Genomic DNA, 24862 nt, shown 5'->3' on the forward strand with positions numbered 1-24862 from the left:
TATCCCTCTTGCGATATGCCTACCATGTGGTTATGCCTCTAAGTTGTGCTCTGACACGTGGGAGATATATCCGCATCGTGGGTGTTTCACCCGTCTTCCTTGACAGTAGGGTACCCCTTAGCCACATCAACCGGGTCTAAATCCGGCACCCAGGCTTCGGAGCGGCTTAGGGCAGTCAGGGCTCTGGCTCTAGCACAGGATCGTTTGACCTCTTGAAACCTGGCGGGTCAGATCGATAACTTCTTCAAAACATCACTTAGGCGGTTGGGTCCTTGGTTGGCAGGAGAGATAGCAGCAAGCACCCGTTGATCCCCCGTATAAAGTTGTTCCACCAAGGTATAAACCGCCTTCAGCTTTGTCACACTGTCCTGGCTCAGGTTGTTACTCCGCGGACCTGTAAGTATTTTAACGAAGGTTAAGCATGCGTTTTACATTCTTGGTAGAAATAGAGTATAAGGGACTTATGCAAAATAACTCACCGAAGATGGTGGAGACCATTTGAGACACTCGGTTTTTAAAACCGGAGAGCTCTGTAGTCGCCTCCACAAGAGTCGCCTCAGCTGTCTCAGCCTGTTGTATCAGCAGCGTCTTTTCTTCGACCCAGGATTCTTTTTTGCAACTAAGCTGGTCTTCAATTTCTCAGATTCAGAGAGGCTCAATTGGAGTTTAGAGTCAGTGGTCTTTATCTCTGTCTCCTGCTCCGCCAGCCGGGTCTTGGCATCCATCAATTGAGAGCCCAATTCAGATAGGGCGTTCTACAAAACATTCACAGGTGTGTCAAGACTTAAACTAAAAGTTATAAGGGTTCAAGTCTCAAGTACTTTGCACCGCAATACCACTTCACACTTGGGGGCTAATGTCTGCCAAAGCAATTTTTTATGACTTCTATATGTTTCAAGTCCCAAGGGTTTTACAAAGTAACAACGCTTGGCACTTGGGGGCTAATGCATGATATTCAGAAAGTTTTTCAAGATTGAGTTGGATCACAATACTTATTGGGACTAGTAAAAGACAATTATGCAATTAAGTACCGGTTCATTTATGATAAATTGAGCCGGCTCGTGGGGACTACAGGTGAATTTTACGCTACTCTATTGGACTTTCGAAAAACCTAGAGGCAAAGTATCAACTTATATCATAAAGTCTAAAGATCATTCAAGTTCATCATCTGAAGACTTGGGGGCTGGCAGAGTATAGGTAAACCAGAGAACATACCTCATATTTTAGCTGCAATTGTTTGACCATCTCGATTTCCGAGTCATGGCTGGAGTGCACATACTGAGATAGCCGAACAGTACATCATTGACATTGAGGTGAGCATAATAGGAGATATCAAAGAGCACTTTCTACTTCTCTAAAGCCTCTTGCTTAGCAGTATGCCAGGCTAATACAGTTGGGGTCCCCGGTTCAACAAACTGCCTACCGGTAATTAAAACGTCAGTATCAGAAGTTGTTGGTAGGTTAGATGAGCTAGATGGTTCAGTAATGGTCAGATTAAGGGTGGCCTCATCGGCTGACAACTTAGGAGGGTCCAATTGAGTATGAACAGCGAGGTCTTCTGGTGCTACAGTTTGAGAAGGAGGAGTTCGCATGGCTGGCTCAGGTGTAGTAACTTTCGGGTCTTCTATCGGCTTAATCACCTTGGCCTTCTTGGATTTGGCTTGAACACTAGGAAAGATTGTATGAGATAGTTAGTATAATGATGCAGTTTTAAAGATACAGAGAAAAAATGATTTTTGCTTACCCAGGAGCAGTTTTGAAAGCCGGAAATTGAGTCTGAGATGAGTCGCCAGAAGAGCAACAAAGGTAAAATAAAGTTAGTGATGAAAGGGAATAGATCCATTAATGGAAGAAAAAGACAAGGATGAAAGAAACCTCATTCAGGCGTTTTCGAGGAGTTTGTTGTAAATCGGAAGGCGGTTAATCGTCGTCATTAGTCCGGGCCTGACGGCGGCTCTCATGTTGCTGCTTTTCCAAAAGAAAATGAGGGTCCAAATAAGCCAAAGGGTCCGAAAACCTTACTTTCCGGTTACCAGACGAAGTTTTTGTCTTGGCAAAGGGGCTGAGTCGGAGGAAATAGTTACCTCTTCTTCCATGGCCTGGCTGGCCCCCGTGTCGTCCTGGCAATAGTTAGTGTCAAAAAGATAATTGAAAAATTGGCCAAGGGAGTCAAGGGCTACCTCCAAGTCAAAAACATCATCCAGCTGGAATATGTCACATGCAGTCTTCTTTTTCTTGGGCTTCCGGAGCGTTCTCCTGGCGGCTATGGCAGCGGCTCTAGCCTTCTTGGCAACTTCATGATCATACTTGGCCTTCTAGAAGTCAGATTCGGCCTGTAAACAAATAAATAGGTTAAAAGGTCATGCAAGTATTTAAACTACTGAGGAAAACACAAAAAGATAGAGGTCGGGGGTTTTCACCTCTGGGGTCGGGTTAAGTTTGTAGAAGGGGTTTAACCGAACCTTACTGCAGTCCTCGTATTTGCCATTCACAAGGATGGTTGACATTGCAACAACGATTTCTTCAGTCAATTGAATAGAGCTATAACATAGAGAGTTATTTGGGCCTCCTCCATACTCATACATTAACTTAGATCGGCGGCTTAGAGGGATGACCCGCCATGCGACCTAGCAATGGGTCAGGTGAACTCCAGTTAAGCCGTTCCCAATAAAGCTTGAATCCTTCTAATAGATGGAATAAGCTTCTTACGTTCAACAGTGGTAAGCTTATCAAGGAGCACAAACTTGGAATCCAGACGCTCCGCGCTATAACCCGGCAGTGGTTTTTCATTGGCTAGTGACGTATCTTGGCAGTAGAACCAAGTCTGATTCCAATCTTTGGGATGGCTTGGTAAGACTATTAAGGGAAAGACGGTGCCCTGTTGGTGCTGAATTGAGATTCCACCAAGCTCCAAACTAAGGCCGTTGGTGCATTTGTTATGGCGGTTCAGATAAAAGTATTCTCTAAGGAGTTCCACGGTCGGTTCTTCTTGGAGATATACCGTAGAAAGAACTTGAAAATTGCAGATATTGGAGATAGAGTTGGGTCCAATGTCTTATGGGCGAAGCTTGAAGAAATGCAGAACGTCTCAGAAGAACTTCTAGCCGGGTGGTGAGAAGCCCCGGTTCATGTGATTAGTGAAAATGATAAATTCATCGTCTTTGGCCTAAGGCCGTTCTTCGTCCGAGTCAGGTGCACGATAAGACATAACATTCTTCTCTGGCAAAAAGTCTATGGTGACAAATTCCTTCAAGGTATCCTCAGTAACTGTGGAAGGGACCCAGTTGTAGATAGTTGGTGCTTTTGACAGCATGATGAGCAAAGGATAAACTGAAAAGAAAGTAATGTGCCAGTTCAATTCAATGGTGAAATTAAAAGTTAAATAATGATGGTACAAATGAGTAATGGCGGCGTAAGTAAGGGCTAATGACATATAAAGGAAAAGTGAGCCGGCGTGATAAGCCGCCATGACTAAAGACATTTGAAGGAAGCTAGAAACAGAATTGGCTAAGTGTTGAAACAAACAAGTTTCCCAAGCTATTGCTATTATTCTGGATCAAAATGGGTCCGAAAAGAAAAATAAATTTATACCTAAAAAATGAACGCGGAGGAGTTCATCAGCTCTAAGAAGGTATCTGTACAAAGGAAAGGGATATACTAGCATCTAAAATGGGTGTAAAACCACTACCGCATAAGTTCTACATTTCTTCTAGATCAAAAGAGGGTACGGAGAAGAAACTACAAGAAGGTCTATGATGAACGGCGAAGAACACCGATGAACTCGCAACCCTAATACAGATCTAAGGGCGCAGAAAGGTAGGAACTTACGAATGCAGATCTACTGCGAAGGGTCGCCGCGGTTCTCTGGACGAGCTCAAGGTGATGCAGCGGCCGACGCTAAGGGCGATGGTGAGTGCTATGGTGACGGCGGAGCTCAAGAGGCAGAGAGGTGGCGAGAATATGGAAGGAAGAAGAAGAAAGAGGAAGGACCGGCTGAGCCTATTTATACGGGGATAAGTGAACAAGCAGGCACAAAAATTGAGGAAGACCAAAATAATGATTATCTAGCTAAACAGACGCCTCGATTCTCGGAAGACATTAAAAGATAAATATCCGTTGAAGATGACATCATGGCAGGCTTTCATATTTTCGGAAGATGACCTCATGGCGGGTTACAAAGCTTTTTACAGACAAAGGAAAATGGATTTCGTCTAAATGTTGAAGGTTGACAAGAACAAGGTTCAAATCAACCTGGGGCCTAATGTTGGGAATATTACTTTCAGGTATGACCTGCCCAGGAGGGGCTAAGTCAACCCTAATGGCGGGTTGTTAAGAGAAGCCTAGTAATATTCAAGGTGATAGTTTATTAAGAATTGTAGAAGGCCTAAGCCCAGAGGCGGCTTAAGGCCCAATATTGTAAACCGCCATATGTAAAGAAAGACTTGTAAAGAAAGGCATATAAAAGAAGCCACCGAGCCAGACATGTTTTATGAGCCGGCCGGGAATCTGTAGGCCGCCAGGCGTCAACCTGTGTATATAAGGGGACGACCCGGTAGCATCTTAGGACAAGAAACAACAGATCGATAGCCAATCTAGCGGATTCGCTCCTTGGTCATCGAAACCTAGCAATACAACATCAACTGGACTTGGCCTTACCTTCACCGTAAGGGGCCGAACTAGTATAAACCTCTCGTGTCCTTTGTTCCGATTAACCCCTTTAATCTTCCTAGTTGCGATGGCCCTAGGACTAAGTCCTTTCGCTAGGACATCTGCCGTGACAATTCCACGACACTTTGGCTGCTAGGACATCCATCCATATATCATTGAGCAGATCTTGGCCAGCTTGAAGCTGCTGCTGCTTCTTTTTCAGGCTCCTTGCCATGGCGATTAGCTGACTCCTGAAGCACTCCTGCTCCAAAGGTTCCTCAGGCACGATGAAATCGTCGGTGCCGAGGCTCACCTCATCCTCGAAGAGCGGAATATAACTTCCGTCCTCTGAGTCTTCATGCGTGCCCTGCTTGCCCGGGCTTGCCTGCCCATCTTCCCGTCTTCACTGTGGCATAACTTAGAGCGGCATCGTTGACGCCGGCGCTTGGATTGTATTTCGGAAGGTTTATACTCGGCTGGATCTTCCTTGTCATTGCCGCTGTTCTACTTTGGTGCATCCACCATGTATACATCATACGAGGAAGTGGCCGTCGAGCGTCTGGTGAACGGCGGGTTCTGGGCCTCTTCTTCTCCGGCATCGTCGTCCATACCGTCGATGTCCTCGGAGTCATAATCAAGTGTGTTGGTCAAATCCTCGACCTCGGCGATGAAGTGGGTGGCAGGTGGGAAGCAAAATTCTCCACCGTCAGCCCCTAGTTCGAACCGGATATAGTTCGGCTGTGAGTCCTCTGCCAAGGACAGGTTCTTTAACGAGTTTAGCACATCGCCCAAAGGCGAGTGCTGGAAGATGTCTGCAGCGCTGAACTTGAAGATCGATAAACAGTCAAGTTCGGCATCCGCAGGCTCACGTGGTTCGGAACTTACGGCCGGAGACGAGTCCGGAGTTCCGCTGACAAAGACGTCGTGAGAGGCTAAGCCTATGTGCGGCTCCGACGCCATGGAATCTGTGGCCTCTGTGGTGGGGTTGATCCTCCCGTCCTTGGATGGCAAAGCTTGCTCCGGATCTAGGGCCTGAGCGGTTACAAGAGCAATCTCCTGGATGCAGCTAGATGACCGGGAGTGGCTACCACAGTCTCGAATCCGGCGTAGCCTTCGATCTGACCTGATGCAACTCAAGTCTCCACAGGTGTCCGCAACGTAGCTCAAGCTCCTAGATCTGACCTAATGGCCAGGGGCGTAGCCTTCGATCTGCTCCAGATGGCCAAACGAGTTAGCCCGCAGTGCGAAGCCGCCGAACACGACGATCTGTCCGGGGAGGAAAGTTTCTCCTTGGATGGCGTTGTTATTGACGATCGAAGGGGCCATCAAACCTTTTAGCGACCTCATAGAGGAACTCTCAGTGAAAGTACCAATGTCAGTGTCAAAACCGACGGATCTCGGGTAGGGGGTCCCAAACTGTGCGTCTAAGGTCGATGGTAACAAGAGACAAGGGACTCGATGTTTACCCAGGTTCGGGCCCTCTCTATGGAGGTAATAACCTACGTCCTTCTTGATTGATATTAATCAATTGGAGTATTACAAGAGTTGATCTACCTCGAGATCGTAATGGCCAAACCCTAGAGGTCTAGCTTGTATGGCTATGATAATCAGTCTCTCCTATCCGAACTAAGTCCTACAGTTTATATAGACACCGGAAGGATCTAGGGTTACACAAGGTCGGTTACAAAGAAGGGAATCTACATATTTGGTCGCCAAGTTTGCCTTCCATGCCAAGGAGAGTCCCATCTGGACACGGGTGCAGTCTTCGGTCTTCGTATCTTCACAGCCCATCAGTTCGGCCCATGGCCAATAGGTCGGACGCCTGAGGACCCCTTAGTCCAGGACTCCCTCAATGGGGGAAGGTCTTCTATCTTGTATCTTCATGGCCCATCAGTCCGACCCAAGCTACACAGCTCGGACACCCGGGGACCGCATATTCCAGGACTCCCTCACCCGCTGTTTAATTAGAACCATTTAATTAAAGGAATAAACTGTTAGTTTTAAACTGAGTCACTGACTACTAGGTCCCGCTGGACCCAGTTGACTAGTCAACTCTGCTGACTAGGGACTCCCAGTCAGTGACAGGTGCACTACAAAAAAAGACACATCCGTGACATTTTGGGCCGAACGAAATTTTTTCTGTCATACATATGACACTTCTATGATGATAATTGTGACAAATCCCGATATCATCATAGATGTGGTGGGCTCCTACATCTATGAAAAAAAAATCATGACAGAAAAATGGGCTTTTCGTCCTGGGCAGGTCGGAGACGCAGCTGCATGACATTCTTTGGGCCGTCCATGATGGAAAAAACTGTGGTAGAAGTGAGGGCGAGGAATATTTCGAGGAGTTCCCGGTTACGGTGGGAGGTCAGGGGCCGAGCGATGCGTGCTTCTCTCGTGCAAGGGGTTGGCTCTAACTGAACCCGAGCGAGGGGTTGGGCTCTAACTGATCCCGAGCGATTGCATTGTAGGCTACGCGTTACTGAACCCGAGCGATCGATCGATGGCTGTTAACTGAACCCGATCGAGCGATTCCTTCGCTACTGCTGCTAAATGAAGCCGATCGATGCTGCCTCTAGATGAACAGTGAGCGTTGCGGGGGGGGGGGGGGGTTGGATGAACAGTTCCCAGCGGGGGTGGATGAACAGGACCCCGTGATGGTGCCTCTGGATGAACAGGACCCCGATCGATCAAGCCGGTTGGGGCTGGATGAACAGCACCCCATGGAGGGCTCGATGAACAGGACCACCCCATGGAGGGCAGGATGAACAGTAGACGGTGCAGGGCAGGATGAATAGTAGCCTGTGGAGGGGTGGTTGAACAGGAGCCCGTGGAGAGGGCTGGTTGAACAGTAGCCGGTGGAGTAGCATGCGGTGGAGGCTAGCTGACAGGAGCCCGTGGATGAACAGTCGCAGGTGGTGGCTAGAGGAGGTCAACGGTGGATGAACAGTAGCTCGTGGAGGCTGGAGGGGGTCGATGGTGGAGATGAATAGTATCACGTGGAGTCCCATTTTGCGGTACGCCACACCCGTCCTGATGAACAGGACCCCCGTTTCGACCGTAGGAGGTCCGTTTCCTCCGTTTTGCGGTACGCCAGACCCCTCCCGATCAACAGGAGGATCCCGTTTCGAACGTGGCCAGTCGAACACAAGGCCGTTTCCTCCGTTCTGCGGTACGCCAGGCCTCGTTTCCATTGCCTGTTCCGTCCAAGCCCTCTCGATGAACACGATGCATTCCGTTGCCTCCTCATGAACACAACGCATTCTATTTCCTCCCCATGAACACAAGGCATTCCGTTGCCTCCCCATGAACACGACGATGACGATGTTTCTCCGTTCCAACCCAGACATGTAAACGAGGCATGGCCGTACGTATGCGTGAGTAGGCGTTCGAGACCCCGCCCGTATGTACACATACGTGGCCGTATTTTCTTTCTTGCACCCTGGCCGTTGTACGTACATGTACATGCTACGTGCGCGCCTCTACTACGACACGTGCACGCCTCTACATCGACCAGTATATATGTACGTACACGTTCGCGACCAGAATGACAACGCTACGTACGCTTCGACCAGGTGGGTCCCGACTGTCAGGCACTTCCTTGCGTGCGAAGATGTAGCTGGTGGGTCCCAGCAGTCAGGGGCAAATGTTTTTTCGTGAAATACGGTGGCCCATCCGGTGGGTCCCCGCTGTCAGGTGGAGGAATAAATATTTTGCGTGTAATAAGGAGGCACTTCCTTGCTGCGGCCGTGGACCCAGCTGTCAGCGTCTCCACGCACAGTACTCTTCCGATGGAAGTCGGTCGTTGACCATATTGACCACGCCGCACCGAGAGCACCACGGCGGTAGACGACGGCGAGGCCTAGGAAGGGGGCGACGTGGAGCCGGGGAAGACGCGGCAGTGGAAGCCCGCGCGACGAGGAGTACGAGGATTCACTGGTTCGGCTGCGGTGTGAGGCTGCCATCGCCGCATGGCCTGGCCAGCAGTGGGAATAGTAGGGGGCGGTGAGGCCTCCACGGCAGCACAGCCGGCCACGGGAGGCAGGAGCATGCGGCACGACCGGCGTTGCTTTAGGCGGTTGGAGCAAGAAGACCAGAGGTTGAAGAAGCAGTATGGCCGTTGGATGGACATCATACGGTCACTTGAGCTAGAATCGTTCATATTGACTAAGTTGATAAAGCCCTTCGTCCCTGTCAACTTAGTAGGCCCACAAGTCAGCCTCCCACCAAGGAGGGTCCGAGCTAGCCGGGGGAGTATTCAATTTTTTGTGCGTAATAAGGAGGCACTTCTGGTGGGTCCGAGCTGACAGCAGGGGGAACGTTTTTTTCGCGAAATACGGTGGCCCGTCCGGTGTGTCCCAGCAGTCAGGGGGAAACGATTTTTTCCGCAAAATACTGGTGGCCCGTCCGATGGGTCCCCGCTATCAGGTGGAGGAATAATTATTTCGCGCGTAATAAAGAGGCACTTCCATGCTGCGGCTGTGGACCCAGCTGTCAGCGTCTCCACGCACAGTACTCTTCCGATGGAAGTCGGTCGTTGACCACATTGACCACGCCTTGCCAAGAGCACCACGGCGGTGGACGATGGCGAGGCCTAGGAAGGGGACGACGCGGAGCCGGGAAGATGCGGCAGTGGAAGACCGCACAGAGAGGAGTATGAGGGTTCACTAGTTCAGCTGCGGTGTGAGGCTGCCGTCGCCGCAGGGCCTGGCCATCGTGGGAATAGTAGGGGGCGATGAGGCCTCCGCGGCAGCACAGCCGGCCACGGGAGGCAGGAGCATGCGGCACGACCGGCGCTGCTTTGGGCGGCTGGAGCAAGAAGACCAGAGGTTGAAGAAGCACTACGGCCGTTGGATGGACATCGTACAGTCACTGGAGCTAGAATCGTTCATATTGACTAAGTTGACAAATTCCATCATCCCCGTCAACTTAGTACGCCCACAAGTCAGCCTCCCGCCAAGGTGGGTCCCAGCTAGCCGGGGGAGTATTCATTTTTTTTGTGCGTAATAAGGAGGCACTTCCGGTGGGTCCGAGCTGACAGCGGGGGGAACATTTTTTCGCGAAATACGGTGGCCCGTCCGGTGGGTCACAGCAGTCAGGGGGAAACGATTTTTTCACAAAATACTGGTGGCCCGTCCGGTGGGTCCCCACTGTCAGGTGGAGGAATAATTATTTTCCGCGTAATAAGGAGGCACTTCCTTGCGGCTGCCATGGACCCAGCTGTCAGCCTCTCCACGTACAGTACTCTTCCGATGGAAGTCATTCGTTGACCACATTGACCATGCCACGCCGAGAGCACCACGGCGATGGACGACGACGAGGCATAGGAAGGGGACGACGCGACAGCACAGGCGGTCCCACCGGCGCTGCTTTGGCGGCTGGAGCAAGAAGATTAGAGATTTAAGAAACACGACGGCCGTTGGATTGACATCCAACAGTTAAGTCTGCTAGAATCGTTTGTTGACGTATATAATAACTAAAAAAATCTTGCATACGTGTCAACTAAACAGGCTCACAAGTCAGACCACTCCCTCTTTTTTTAATAATTTATATATAGCTCATGGCAACTTCTTATGCAATTTATTGCAGTCGTTTTTTTGGTTGGCCAGGGCCAATTTCACATATTTCTGTGGGTTCCAAACTATTTTTAATACCGAAATGTCCAGCCAGATTTAAAGTACTTTGAAGATATTTTTAAATTAGGTTAATGCCCAGTGAAATAGGAATCTGAAAATGTAATAAAATTCAGAAATTATAAAGTAATTGCCAATTTATCATCTGTTTTTATATTTACAACCCATTTCATATTACTCAAGATTTGCAGGCATCTTGAAAGAGTTGCAGCCCATCAGGGTGTAGAAAAATAAGTAGGCCTGGATTGGGTATTCTTCAGAAAAAATAAATTGGGCTCATTTTCACAAAGATAAAATAGCTGGGCTGGTCACATGGTGAACATAAAATATAAGCCTGGGCTAGACGGGCCACAACCCAGTGCAAACCCTGCTCCGTCTCAACAATACCAAACAAAAAAAATACTGCTCGAGTAGCTACGTCCCAGGTGTCAGCCGATCTTGTGCTGTTCCCTTGTCTATTGACTATATACGCTCACAATGTCGTGGGCCCCAGATATCAGGAAAACATTAGGAGGAAGCATTTTATTTTTCCATACGCTAACGTGGTGGGCCCCTACTGTCGTCCTCTCCACGTACTTCTGCCGATTCCCGTTGTTTGTTCACCATGTTGACAACGTGAGAGGGCGGCGCCGCGGCGAGCGCACCAAAGCGCACGGAGGACGTCAGCGTTAACGATTTAGGAGATGGTGGGGCGGCGATGCATGCGCTGAGGCGCAGCCAGCCATGGGAGGCGGAAGCAGGCGGCCCCGCCGGTGCTGGTTTGGTTTTGGTGGCTGGAGGAAGACAGGACTGAAGAAACACGATAGACTATAAAAGCAGCAGGAGTACTTAAGAACCTTAACTGAAACCAGCAGGGGCACTTAACAACCAAAGCTGAAAGCAGTATGAGTACTTAACCAAGGGTGAGGCCGCCAAGCCCCAGGACAAGGCCCAGGCACCACCCCGCGCATCCACAACCTTCTGAAAGCGGCTTCATCTTGCAACATGGTCAATAAACAGGATATTCGCTTTAGAGCCATGGAAAAGCATGAACATAATCTTCTGTCCTATTCTCCAAGATGGACGGGCCTTCATTATTTGAGACCACCCATGAATAAGTATCTTTTCACCTCCAAGGGGAATTGAGTAGGTCGACATAAACATCATGTTGTGACCAAGCGCAAGTTTGACCCGACCATGGTCAGGCATCTGTATAGGAATAGTAGAACTCGGCAGTTCCTGTTTCAAGAAGATCACAACTGTAAAACTGTGTATAAGCAATAGTTTATGAACAACATATATAACAGAAAACAGCTCGTACCATAAGTTTCTCGACACAGTTGGACATGTTCAACGAGTGCAGCAGTGGCACGCATATCCCACGTGGCCTTTGACCATTGAAACGCCCCACAAGGACCTCAAGACGATCAATAAAATGTAGGAACTTGCGGATGTCGATCTAGTCAACTTCAGTGCCATTAGTAACAGCCGAGTTATTACAGAGTAACAAACGAGCAGACTGCTTAACTCTGAAAAAACCTACACGTGCCATCAATTATAAGAAAATATTAGTTAGAAGTAGCATCTTCGTGAGAGATTCGTTGCTACTTCTAAAGTTAAATCGTGATTAGTTAGACATAATAGGTGGATTGAGAAGTAATCGAGGTAACAAGCAAGAACCAGATACAAAACTAACATGGATGAACAATTGGAACGACGTCGGGGTGGAAGATCGCAGTGAAGATGAGACTAGGTTCTGCTATTTCCATCAACATTCATGCGCCAACTTTCAGTCCGTAACACTTGAGAAAGTTTAGCCAAGTTCGGCCATAAAAAAGCAGCGATCTTCTTGGTTCATGAAGCCAACTTGGAACTTATATCCATGGCTTGTCTTCACTGTGACCATTAAACTAGTGTATTTAGTTATGGCAAGGCCAAGCATCTTGAGTACATGTGTTCTAGCAGAGCAAATAATACACTGCAGGAAAAATAATATGAGAACACAACATGTTCAAAAAACCCCCACCCTCCCGGATAGAAAACAGGATTCTAGGAACATACTGTGCATGTTTCAAAATGCTGTGTTAGGATGAGAAGGAACAAGTGTGGCGTCCCGCCGAGGGCGCAGAAACCTGTAGGGTACTCGCACTTTGGGCACTGCAAATGAAACACACTAGATTTAGTAGGAAGAAAAATGTATCAACGGCGGCGGCTGCCATCCTAGGATTACCTGCGACCAAGGGACTTGGGTTTATCGTGGATGGATGAAGAATTTGTACCTGGTTCTCCATGAGAAAACCCTATGCAATCACCGAGAGGGGGTTTTCTATGAACAAGCAGAGGAGGGAGAAGGGGATTCAGGCCCAGTGAAATATTGCCGCTTCGTCCGTCCAGCTTACTGCTAAAGTTGGAAAGGGGGGTTGTGATTTGATGGCTCATTGGGCATTACTGCGGCGCTACGACCGGGGTGTGTCTACCATGAAGTTGTGCACTCTAATTTGTGCATATGGCACGTGGACCCCATTGCCGGCTGCCCCACATATCAGCGAAAGGAAGTAGAAAGACAGGAGTAACTAGTTACACATAAATATATTTTTTGATAGAGAGATACTCCCTCTATAAAGAAATATAAAAATCTTTTATATCACAGGCTCACCTTGCCGAGAAATATACTCCCTCTGCAACGCACGGGCATTATGGGGGTTCAGCTGAGAATATAATACTCAGATTTTTTTTGAGGGATAAAAGCTGCTTTATTGAAGATTAACAGTCATAGGTATACAAATAATTTTGGGGGTTCCTGTGAGCCAAAGATGGCGTCCACAGGGCAAAGAAGTAGCAGCTTTTGCGAGCACATGTGCTTCAACATTACACTCGTGTTTTTCATGTATGATCTACATGGTTTGGAACATATTCTTCTTCATCTTGATCTCGTCCATAATAACTTTGCTGGGCCCCAAGTATGCCTCTCCGATATGCTTGACTGTTGCTGAACAATCGGTGCTAATCTGAACTTGTTGCAGGTTTAAGTCAAGAGCCAGAGATAGCCCCTCGCAACATGCCATTGCCTCTAGGATCTCTGGATCAGTAACACTTTCGCACACCAGTGCCGATGCTCCAAGGAAGAAGCCTGTATGATCCCGGCTCACAACTGCCAGGGCTCCCCTTTCACCATTGCGAGATAACGCAGCATCAACATTCATCTTCGCCCAACCCACAGCAGGAGGAGGACGCCACTTCTGCACTGAGCTAGTGCTTCTCGAAACCAGGTTCTGGACTTTGGGCCGCAGGCCGACCCTGCATGTTTGGGGGCCCATGTGTTCTACCTCAGCGCTTTTCATATTGCAAGCGATCGGTATGGCGCTGGTTTTAGATGCTGTCGCAAGGCGAATACACAAAATTGAATAAAGCACGACAGCTGTTGGAATGAAATCGAACGACAGTTCCTAACCAGCAATCAGAGTTGCAATTCTATCAATGATATACCATGTGATAAATAATACTATCATACTACTTATACACACATGACACTTGTTTCACCATGCCAGATTATTACATCAAAATCTCTCGGAGGATAGATCAGTTAGGCAGTTGCGTGCTACTACTGAAGAATTTCAAAGTTGATTTGGACCAGCTCTCCTTGCCGAGAAAGTTTGATTTTGACATCATCCCCTACCGCAAGATATGATTTAGATTTGAACCTTGACCATCCTTTAGCATCAATCATCATGCGACCATCCTTTGTACATACGATATATTGAGTAGGTTCATTCACACCAAGGCTGCGCATGGTAAGAGAAACTTGGCCGCGGTCGCTCGGATTGTTGAACGACTCCCTCGTTGCTCTAGGGATTCTCTGTTTGCAAACAAAAAGACATACCCAAACAGTTAGATCAACACAGTGAATCATGTGAAACAACATGGAAAGAAAAAAGAATGAAGCACTTGGGGGGCCAATGCTTACCAAGAAGGTGGACATGTCAGTTTTTGTAAGGACTTTGGTATATGAAGTGCGAACTGCAGCCTAGTCTGTTGCCGGTGCAACTGCATGGGCCTGAGCAGATGCAAGTGCAAGTGTTGGTGCAGGTGCCGAAGCCGCTGCTGCTGCCGGAGATGGTGCTCCTTATAGAGCAGGTGCCGGTGTCGGAGCAGGTGCCGGTGTCGATGCCCGATCCTCCGGTAGATCAGACTGATCCGCTGATGCGGTTGGTGCCCAATCCTTAGCTAGATCAGATTAAGCTGCTGCCGATGTCAGTGCTAGAGCAACTGTCGGTGCTCGATCTGTGTGAGACAGCGGCGATTGTGTCTGGTCTGCTATGATCAGCTTTCTAACTTGACTAGGATCCGTGACCGCGATCTAGTCTTTTTCTTCATTTCTTTTAAACGTGAGAAGGACTAATTGTGGCGTTTTTGTTAAACCAAACTGCAGCTCATCATAGGGATTTAGCTTGTACTCAGACAACAGACTGATCCAATTTTTTCCAGTAATATAAGTGATGGACAGTGCCTTCGTTATTGACACAACATAAAAAGTGAAACCTACAAAAATAGCCATCGTAGAGCAAAGCAAACGGTTTATTCTGTGATGAATGTCACATGGCAAAACCTGCATCGTAAAATTGCAGGAAAAGAAAGACAACATGACATTAAATCAATAAGATTTAGAGAGTAAATCAATAAGATTTTTTTGATGTGACACGAGTGAATCCTTACCAGGAAATCACTATGTTGAAGTACTAAACAGAAGATTGATCGTCCAACTACGCGTGGCATGCAGGGGCCCCGCCTACTCCCACAAGCAGGACAGTCCAAAGGTCGTGACAAATCGTATGGACCGAACATCCATGGGGCTGGAAATCCTGGTGGGTGCGATAAACCCTGCAATGCATACAGATATTGGAGTGTAACCATAATTGATAGACCGTCCTCACAAAAAATATGATATGGATACTTCAAAATATACAGACTGAATTGAGTGGACAGACATTAACATAGACCGTTCTCAGGACTGACCACACACCAAAAGCGGCAGTACTAATAAACAATACAGGGTTCACAAACACAAATCAAGTACTGAACAATAGTACTTACTACAGACAAGCAAAGTTGCACTAACTAAACTCTGCAGACTATTTTTTGCCACCGACCTATGGGATGAACCCGCATAACTGACTAGGCCATGGACTTCGTGTGAGATGTCTACATGCACCATCACCATCTTGTCAACCTTGAAGAACCTAACAGAGTGGTCTTTCCACTCATAAACATGATGATGAAGACAGCCGCATCAGATTTGTTGGGAAGCTTTACAAGAACCACACCCTTCGTAATCGAAGGCACAACCAGGAAATTGTTGTGGTCAAGTACGGCCTCGAGAACACGCCTGACAACAATGATACAGGAAAACACTAGTTCAGGACACGTGGTGACAAGGACACAGTAGCTGGATAGTTCAGAAGTAGAACTCATCATTAGGTCTTCCAGTTCACATGGCATGAATTTGAGAACTTCATCTCCACCGCAGACCTGGTTCTAATTCAAACAGAAACCATATTTTATTACTACCTCCGTTCAGAAATATAAGATGATTTTCGATATTATACTCCATATATGACTACATATACGCACAGAAATGAGTGAACAAAGACACTAGAACATATCTTCAATGGCATGAGAGCAGAGAGATTACATGCAATATCCATAACACAAGTTACTGAGGCAATTATACCCTCTTAAAAGGTAGCATTGATGTTCATAAAGTACTCCCTCCGTCCCAAAATTCTTGTCTTAGATTTGTCTAGATACGGATGTATCAAGTCACATTTTAGTATTAGATACATCCGTATCTAGACAAATCTAAGACAAGAAATTTGGGACAGAGGGAGTAGTTGAAAGTAATCTATAAGAAATCAGTGTCAACCTCTCGCATGTTTTGGTCAAAAGAGGAATTTAGAACCGTCATTTGGCACACAAAAATCACATGCAAGATCACCCAGAAAGTTGTACTACTAGTACTAGTACTGCGTGTTAGATGAAAAAACACGATCAAGATCGAGAAAAAGATCGTCAAGAAGAGATATTACCTGGACTTGCTTAATGAGGGATCCCGGAGAGGGGGGCTTGGACAGGGCGATGGCTTTGAGCTTGTCTGCGGTAGTCTCGGTGGGGTGCTTGCGCTTCTTCGTACCATGAGCCTCGACGGTTTTGGCCGGAGCCATAGACATCACTTCGGCCGGTGCTCCAGCGTCCATCAAGAAACTGTCAAATAGAAATAAAAGAAAAGAAACCATAATCACAAACCCAAAAGAAGAAAAGAGAGGGAGTTATAGGATCAGTCTCGGGGTTGCAAGACCGGGCCTTGGCCAGAATCAACACCATTGATGCGCTCACCTTTCCTTCTTTGGGAGAGAAGAACAATGGCAGAAGCAGGTCGGGGTTTTCTTGAAGAAATGAGGAACAAGATGAGGCAGAAGCGAGGGTTGGGTAGAGAGGAAGCTGAGAGAGAAGAGTGAAATGATGGTTGCTTCGTCCGTCCAACTACTGCTGGAAAGGAGGGGGTTTTGTGATTTGATGGCTCATTGGGCATTACTGCGGCGCTTCGATCGGGGTAGTCTACCGTCACTCTACTACGGAGTAATTTAGTGCATGGCTGGTGGACCCCGATGCTGGCTGTCCCACACGTCGGCGAAAGTGAGTAATTTAGTGCATGGCTGGAGGAGGATCCGCACGGTAGAGCATGTCCACTGTTTTTCAGAAGAAAAAAATGATTACAGCAAGCGTTTCCACTCTTACGACGGAGGAGTGTGAAACACGGCAGCCACTTGAACATACACAGTGCTCCTACTACTAGGCATGTGCAGTGGTTCATACGTCAGTACTACACAATCTTGTTGCTAGTGTAGTAAGATATGACGATAACAAATGATGTTGTGCGCATGTCAACTACTCCTATATGTAACATAGTACCGCTTTTTCGACTGTTCGGTCGAGAATGGACAGTGAGATCAATGTTAGCAGAACTAGGTCCACAACGCATGGAGAGTACGATGCTACAGTACTCCACGAAACATGAACCATATGAAGCACAAATAGTGTTAGGCAGGGTGTATGAAAGGTGCACGGGATGGGAGCAAAAGTTCCCTTCACGACCCACTTTTGGGTGTTTGGCAGAGTGCATGAAGGGTGCATGAGTCCACACTAGTAGGTTGACAAAAATACACGAAGAGGAAACAACTATATTGAGATGAGAATGCAACCAAACACACCCACACGCTTTGTGCTACAGTGACTGATCTGCACCATATGAGTTTGATCCAACGGTCATGTTGCGCCGAGACATGGACATGCCCATGCAGAGGGCGCCTAAACACCACCGAAGTCCCTCTGCTTCTCGAGGAGCACGACGTTGGTGATGCAGGGTGCAACCGCCCGCAGAGCCCGCTCCCGGTCGACGGGAGCCAGCTCATCAAAGACGGCGTCCAATGGCACGAAAGGATTCCGGTGACGGAGCCCTGAAAGGATTCGCCCGGCAACAGAGACAGCAGCCTGCAACCCCTCCTTGTCTAGCTCAGCCCCCACCATCACGCGGAGACGGCTCAGCTCCTCGGAGATATAGGTGAAGAAGGAGACCAGGTCAGGAAGCCGCAGCTCGTTGAAGTCGACCAGGTGGTCGAACGGGTTTAGCCCGATGGCCGGCATCGTCGCGCTGGCGCGACAGCAGGCATCGCGTAGCCGCAACACGTGTGTGGCAACTTGGTTCACCAAGTGGCTGAGGCGGTCCTGGACCTCGTCATGATCGGCCCACTCGCGCTCCAGCCAGCTCCCCTGACGGCCTATCATATCTCCCGCTTTCTGCAGCAACGCCGCCGATGCCTCGAGCATCTTTGTGTTGGACGCCTGCCGCTTTTGAAGCTCCGTGAACTCCCGCACATAACGGAGGAGCATGACACTCCTCTCCTCCTTGAGCTCACGGAGCTCCACGTCCTTGGCCCTGAGCTCCGCATCCTTGGCATGGAGCTCCTATGTCAGGTGCCTCACCTCAGACTCCATGATCTGCTGCGCCGCCATGGCACCAGGTAGAAGCAATGGGGAGAGGAAGCAAAGGGGGCGAAATGGCTGAAAGGCAATGCAGTCTACGGGAAGGCGGAGGGAGCGGGGAATCTTTTGGTTTTCACCACGTTAAAACACCAGTCGACGACTTCTCACATCAGGGAGCAGTGGGTACAGGCATAGTCATTGTGACTAATTGCTGCCGCGCCTGCTCCCGTCAATCAAAAAATTAAAAATCATGTCGCGCCTGCTCCCGTCAATCAAAAAATTAAAAATCTTGCCGTACCCAAACACCAGAGCAATGCCGCGGTGGATATTTAAATTTACCTGCCGGCAAGTAGATGAAAAAAGGGGTGAAAAAACAAATGTGGCGGCGGCCTAGCTAATCGGTCGAACTAGCCCAACTAGCTAGCCACCGTGCTTCACTGATGTACTCGGCGGGAAAGGTGGTCTTTCGTGATTTGATGACTCATTTACTTGCTTAGGCACTACGACCGAGGAGGACCCAGAAAACGCGTGGTAGGGCGTCCCACGTCAGGAAGAATATATGTGTGCACCACCCGGGAGGACCCCGAAACCGCGCAGTAGGGTGTGCCACGTCTCGGCACGGAGGAAAAATGTGCATGTAAAAATATACTGTATCAGACATAGTACCTATGGTTCGACCTCGGGACCCAGCCAGTCGGTTGAAAACACCGCACTAGCCACACAGCTTCATCATGCAAACGTGGCACGGAGGATAGATGTGGTTAGATCCGTCTCGACCAGCCACAATGTCTCTTGTTCTAGGCGATTCTTCTATTTTCCAAGTTTTTTTAGTTGTAATAACACAATGGCAAGCTAGCGCCGCTCTTCGTGTGTGCCCGTGCAAAGGTTAGACGATGGGGAGAAGAGAGGTTGAGATCGCAGACCTAGGACCCACTAGTAAGTGAGATAACGGTCATGCATGTGTTGACGAGGCACTCCCTCTACTCTACTCAACGCAAGTACTGTATAAAATCAAGTTATGGGACAAAGCCAACAACCGCTCAGTTTTTCAGGCTATCCACTTACGCTTTGTAGTCCAGGTTGCCAGTTTGAATCTCGTCTTTCAGATTTGTTAGTTTTAGGTCCAAATTTGATTAATGACAAGTGGGACACCCGTGTGTTTTTCCGATATTTCAGTGTAGGATGTTTTTTTGAACAAACACTTTGTGTGGTTAGACAAGTAACGACACGATTTACACCTTTTTTTTGCAAGTTTACGAACAAAAATGACAGCGGCATAGAATATCACATCCACCCCGTAGCTTAGATACTATGGTGATACAAGTTTTTACACTGTTGGAAGTGAGATCCAATGGCTTGGGAGTAGTCTTTGTAATTATGCGCAATTTCCAAACTCTCCAAAGGTTTTTTTGCAAATAAAACATTCAGGCCTCGTGTGTGCCGCTGCATCTTCGATCCAACGGCTCCCCGGTGCTCATATTAGGTGCTCCCCGTAGCTTAATAAACCGACCGGAATAAATGCCTACACACATTAATCCAAGGTTGGAGTGCCCCTCGCAATGTAAATAGCTCCGGCTTTGCGAGGGATGGAGAGGTAGTAGCTTCAACGCGTGGAAGATACGGTGTGAGAAAGCAAGAATCGAGAGACATATAGATAGAGAGACAAAGTGAGTGTGGTCCGACATTCATTAAACAAATATATATGCTCTGGAGAGATATTGTCCGATTGAGCTTTTTGGCAAGGGTGAGGGCTGTAAGATAGAGCTTGAGAGATGATCCAGTCACAGACATGTAGATATATTTTGTACGTGGGAGGAAGCAAGGTCAACCGATCACATAGGGTCGCCGTGCGATCGAAAGAGTGAGACAGGTTGGAGAGAGTCACCTAGATAGACGATGTGCATGAGAGAGTATACAATGTGAATAGGTTGAATTGGACTCAAACATGGTGATATATCGTTTTTGTCCGAGAAAGAGCGAGGTCAATCGAGACATACGGAGAGAGAGAGAGAGAGAGAGAGAGAGAGAGAGAGAGAGATTGAGTGAGCGTGGCCAGCATGAGGTCGAAAGAGTGGTGGCGTCTTGGATGGACTAACCTAGACAGACAATCTGCGTGAGAGAGTATAGAGTGTGTCGATCGAGGCCCGTACAGGGAGATATATCATTTGTGTGTGAAAGAAAACAAGGTTAAACGAGACTCAGATAAAGAGAGCGAGATTGAGAGAGTGTGGCCCACCATGTGGAAGAAAGAGTGAGACAGTCTCGAGGGAGTGACCTAGATATACAACGTGCGTGCGTGCGTATGCACGAGAGGTTGGGGGGCTAGATAGGCAATGCATGTATTTAGCGCGAGAGGGTGAAAAAAGAGGGGGAGAAGACGGCATGGGGGAAGCAAATGGTGGGTGTGTGAGGAATAAAAAAAGACATAGGACTTAACATGGAGAGAAAGAATGAACGTTTGTCACATCCTAGCTTAGTCATGCATTAGAGTGTTGCATCATGTTTACTCTTCATCAGAAACTTGAAATGGGATCTGTGAAACCTCAGAATCATTTTGAAAATGACCCAAATAAAAATTTCTCCAAAAGGGTCCAAGAAAATGCTCATGTTGCTCTCTGAAAATATTGGGCAGAGATAAAAATCAAACCAATATTTTTAGTGGCTCATGGACATTTATTTTGGGCATTTGGAATTAATGCATAAATATTTGCATTGGAAATATATTAATTTATATATTAATATATGCCCAATATTATGCCAATTATAAAAGAGCTCTGGAATAATATATATAGCTCCTGCAAAAATTGGCATAAGTTAAATAAATGATTTAATATATTATTTAAATCAAAACAAATGTCAGAAATTAAAAAAAAACAGAAATTTATAACAGGAGGAGCTTACCTGGGCTCCTCCACTATGCGGCCCAGCCAGCTGGCTGGCCCAGCCAGCAGCCGGCCCAGCCCACCTCCCTCCTCTGTCGTCTTCGTCCCGACAGAGGGAGGGGAGTGTGGCCGGCGCGCGCGCGCGCCACCGCGTCACGCCACCTGCTCGCCTGCTTGCCTGCCCTCCCCTCCTCGCTCGATGCCCTGGACGACGCCACGCCTCTCCCCCTGCTCTCTCTCACTCTCCCCCAGCTCTCCCTCCTCCCCTCGCTCTCTCTCTCACACGGCCGAACACCACCGTCGCCGCCGTTCGCCGTAGCAGCCATCTCCGGCCACCCCTCGCTCCCCCGACTAGCTCAGAAGCTCCGCCACAACCCCCTCTTCCTCCCCACCGCTCCACAGCTCCCCGAAAGCCCTGCATCGCCGCCACGTCGCCGTTCCCCTCTTCGGACTCCGACCATCGTCGCCGTCGAATTCGTCGTCTCCAACGCGTCCTCGAGCCCGCTTCGACGCCCACTGCAACCGCGGTGAGCTACGCCACCGTTTCCCCCTCTTCTCCCCCTCGTTCCCCCATCGTAGCCTCCTTCCCACCACGGCCGAACCTCCGCCGTCGCCGAGCTCGCCGTCGACGCAGCTCCGGTGACCATTTGGTCACCCCGGCGAGTCCAACGAGTTCGCAAGACCCCGTAGAGCATCCCTAGCGCCTCGCTTCGCTCGACTTCGAGCTCCAACCCCGATCCCGTGCACGACCGAACCCCGGCGGCCGCAGCCGAGCTCGCCGCCGTCGACTCCGGCCACCCCGACCCCAACGGACTCCGCCAAGAGCTGCAGGTTGTCCTCAGCTCCACTCCGGTGGTCTCCGCGGTCCGTTTGGTGGCCGAAATGACCAAAACCACTTCCGCCGCCGCGTCGGGCTCGCCGGCGACTAAACGCCGGCAGCTGACATTGACTTTGACCACGGGTGGGCCCTGGTTGACTCCCCTGAGTCAATGACAGGTGGGGCCCAGCCCTGTTAATTAAACAGGATTAGTTTTAATTAACTTTTAATTAAATTAATCACCCTGACATGCGGGACCCACTATCAGGTTTGACCCAGACCTGTTCCGTTGACCTGCTGACGTCACACTGACGTCAGGCTGACGCAGTAATTGATTTTCTGGATTTAAATTAAATCAGTAAATTCCAGAATATTATTTAAACTTCAAAAATTCATAACTTTTATTCTGTAACTCCAATTTGGACAAATTATATATGAAAAATGATCAGAAAAATCCAATCTATCCATCTGTACTATTTTCATGCATGATCAAACAAGTTAAATTGATGTTTTAAGCCAGAATAAGGAAAAGCACTTAAAGAGGCCATGTTTGAGTTTGAAATTTGAATCTTTGATTCAAATTTGTTCAAACCCTTCTGGTTTTAGTTGCATTAGCCCAACACACTCATATTGCCATGTTTCATGCATGCATCATATTGTTGCACATTGTTTGGTGATGCTTGTGTATCGATGTCCTCTGCGACAGGTTCTGTCTCCGAGGAGTACCGTGATTACCCTAACGAAGAATCATATCCGAGCATCGAACCATCAGGCAAGCAACCAACCATTTGATCATATCGATACAATCCCATGTTCTCGCTCCTGCTCTCTTTTACTGCATTAAGACAACGCGTTTCAAACTGCTGTGTGCTACGGTAGTTGAACCCATTTCCTCTGCATGACCTGTCATTGCCACAGTAACTAGATGAAACCCACTAGCATGTGTAGGAGTTGATTGAGCCATATGTATGTGTTGTTCCTACCTTGCTATGCCTGCTATGCTTAGAGTCGTGTCAGGTCTGGTTCATCTGGGTGATGGGCTAGAGTGAAATGATTATGTCGGTAATGAGAGTGGTGTGGTGAACACGATTTGGTAAAGGTATCGATGAGAGGCCATGTAGGAGTACATGGTGGGTTGTTTCATTGAAGCCGACCTTAAGCACTGAGATCTGTATGTGTGATTTAAGATACAGCTACTACCATGCATTGGGCCCTGAAATATGACCCCGCTCGACTTCTTATTCACCCTAGCTCTCTGTCCAGGAGTTGCAAGTAGTTTCTGGTGTTTGTAGCTACTGGAGGCCGTGGACAGCGCTGACCGTAGGGGTGGGCTGTGATGCGGTAGGTACGTGGCCGGGTGTACCGAATACCCGTTAGGTATCTCGGGAACCCTGTTCACATCGTTCGGGGCCGTATGGGAAACCTCGGCCGGACTCCCTGCGGATGGAACCTGAATAGGCGATAAACCTGGACTAGAGGCTTAAGTGTTTAGGTAGGTCGTGGTCTACACCCACGTCGGCTTTCGCTTGAAGTCTGCCGAGCACATGTCGTGTGCAGACGCTAAGTGGTGGAAACATGTATGAAGAAGTACACCCCTGCAGGGTTATCATAATCTATTCGAATAGCCGCGTCCGCGGTAAAGGACTACTTGGTTGCCTATACAGTTCATAGACAAGTAAATGGAAACTTCTAAAAGCCTCAAGATAAGTGTGAGTGCCGAGGATGGCTCTTCCGTAGGAAGACGGAGGTGGATCCTCGGTAGGGTATTGAAGTGGTGAGTAGTGGACTCGTGTGCGCAAAACATTTCAAGTTGGGGTATCGTAGGATAGCCTAGCCAAGAGTCAAAGCTGGCTTGCTGCAATAACTCCACCAACCCTTCTTGATACTATGCATGTATGTAGGGTCTGATGTAAGTCTTGCTGAGTACCTTTGTACTCATGTTGCTATAATCTACATTTTTACAGAAGACGCTGCAACCCCTTCTGATGGGTTCTATGTAGACGTTGACATCAACGAGTAGGCTAAAGACCCAGGTGGTGACCCTGAGCTTGTGATGGACCACGTAGTATAGCTAGGCTTTCCAAGCCTCTTTTATTTTACTAGTTGTCTGTACCCAGACAATGTACTTCCGCTGCTGGCTTGTATGACTGTATGACTTGTATGTTGGGTCGTGAGACCCGTACCTTTGTGAATGTTATGTATGGCTCCCTGAGCCTTAAATAAAGTACTTGTGTCATAGAGTCATGTTGTGATGCTTCGTTGTATTTGCACATATCGAGCATATTGTGTGTATGATTGAAATGCTTGGTATGTGTGGGATCTGACTATCTAGTTGTTTATCTTTAGTAGCCTCTCTTACCGGGAAATGTCTCCTAGTGTTACCGCTGAGCCATGGTAGCCTGCTACTGCTCTGGAACACTTAGGCTGGCCGGCATGTGTCCTTCTTCGTTCCTGTGTCTGTCCCTTCGGGGAAATGTCACGCTTTGAGTACCGGAGTCCTGTTAGCCCGCTGCAGCCCGGTTTACCGGAGTCCTGCTAGCCCAGTGCTACAGCCCGGACCCACTTGCTGATGACCGACACGTTCGAAGCTGGGTCATGGATGCCTGTCCCTGTAAGTCTGTGCCACTTTGGGTTTACGACTAGCCATGTCAGCCCGGGCTCCTTATCATATGGATGCTAGCGACACTATCATATACGTGAGCCAAAAGGCGCAAACGGTCCCGGGAAAAAGGTAAGACGACACCCGTGGGGATACCGTGCGTGAGGCCGCAAAGTGATATGAGGTGTTACCAGCTAGATCGATGTGACATCGAGTCGGGGTCCTGACAGCGTTGGCATCAGAGCCGGACTGCCTGTAGGTT

The sequence above is a fragment of the Triticum aestivum genome, chromosome 2A (genome assembly GCF_018294505.1).
Source record: "Triticum aestivum cultivar Chinese Spring chromosome 2A, IWGSC CS RefSeq v2.1, whole genome shotgun sequence".
NCBI lineage: Eukaryota > Viridiplantae > Streptophyta > Magnoliopsida > Poales > Poaceae > Triticum > Triticum aestivum.